Source organism: Trypanosoma cruzi, genomic scaffold (assembly GCF_000209065.1).
Source record: "Trypanosoma cruzi strain CL Brener 1047053516775 genomic scaffold, whole genome shotgun sequence".
Taxonomy (NCBI): domain Eukaryota; phylum Euglenozoa; class Kinetoplastea; order Trypanosomatida; family Trypanosomatidae; genus Trypanosoma; species Trypanosoma cruzi.
The window spans coordinates 96,241-97,685 of record NW_001849560.1 but is presented as its reverse complement, the minus strand read 5'-3'; the positions used below and the strand labels follow the sequence as shown (position 1 = coordinate 97,685).

Here is a 1,445-nt window from a genome sequence, read left to right as displayed (position 1 = left end):
TACGATAACTCCAGATGACAACACACCTTTTTTCTTTGAAGAAAGGTGACACTTTGGAATTTAAAGGACCATGGGTAAAGATTCCGATTAAGGCGAACCAATACAGGCATATTGGCATGATTGCAGGAGGGACAGGAATTACTCCAATGTATCAGGTGGCCCGTAATGTTTTGCGTGTGCCTAAGAACACGACGGCCATTTCTCTGATTTATGCTAATAATCGCAAGGAGGATGTTCTTTTGGGAAATGAACTTAATGAGCTTATGGAAACGTGTCCTCTCTTTTCACCTTACTATGTTCTTTCCCAGGCTCCTTCGGATTGGATGGGAGGTGTAGGATATGTGAACAAGGAGATGATTAAATCGGTCATGCCGCCACCAAGCAGTGCAGCTGATTCCATAATCCTTGTATGCGGACCGCCCCCTTTTATGGAGGCCATTTCAGGCGACAAGGACTTTAAGACTATGCCACCCTCTCAAGGTGAGCTGAAAGGCATGCTTAAAGAACTTGGTTACATGCAGAAGATGGTTTTCAAGTTCTGAGTTGCATTTCCTTTTATATAAGTCATGGATCATGCTTTCAAAGCCATTTTTGTGATGCTTTTTTTTTTTTTTTCTTTACACGAACGAAAAAAAAAAAAAAAAAAAGTAAAAATTGAAGGTCTTTTATTTTATAAATTTATTTTTTTTTGGCAGCCAACAACAGCCTTTTGCCATTCAGGCGGCTAAAAAGACGTCAGAGACCTTGTTTTCACAGTTTGAGTTTGCTTCCTCTCAAACTTGGGTTTGCAGAGGCTGTATATCGTGAAAAAAGCTGCTTAATTTTGTATTTCACTTGTTGTCAGGGGTGTCGGCAATTTGTTTAGGCTACAATGGATTGATTTTTGAGGATATTATTAAGAAAACAATGACTAGTGGTGATAAACATGGAAAACATATGGTGATTATGACTGGGTCTCTCGGGTTTATGAGGGCTGTTTGTGGAATAAAGGAAGGTCATGACCAGAGAACTCCCGGCAGCTAATTGAAGTAGATGGGCTACACTGTGGAAATGTTTCTTTAGGCTCTGAGAAATGGGTGCGTGTGCCCGCATTAATGTGAGAAAATATCAAAGCTCTTTGAATGACGGCAAATGACATGAATGACAAGAAAGACGAGAAAAAAACAAAACATGATTTGATGATGAAGCAAATGCACTAATTAGCATATCTATATACATTTTCTAAAATGAGATGGTAACAAAATAAGTCGTCTCCCTTTACCCACGCACAAACCGAAGGAAGAAAAAAAGAAAGGAAATATTTCTTTTCATCAGTAAATTATTTCTGTAATTGGACCGAAAGCATACATCTGCGGGGTGGGAAATATTGAAGGTGGGTTGGGAGTGACTTGAGGTCTAGCAAAAGTAGACAATTGATGGTCGCAAAAACCATCATTTTAGCTTAT

The 1,445-nt window shown here is 39.2% G+C and overlaps 1 pseudogene, besides 3 other annotated features; it reads left to right on the top strand.

Moving 5' to 3' along the window:
- Tc00.1047053510521.10 lies at positions 1-542 on the top strand (annotated as a pseudogene; the record flags this gene model as incomplete).
- Positions 1-1,445: a sequence feature (heterozygous, Esmeraldo-like haplotype).
- Positions 629-654: a microsatellite.
- Positions 664-690: a sequence feature (AT_rich).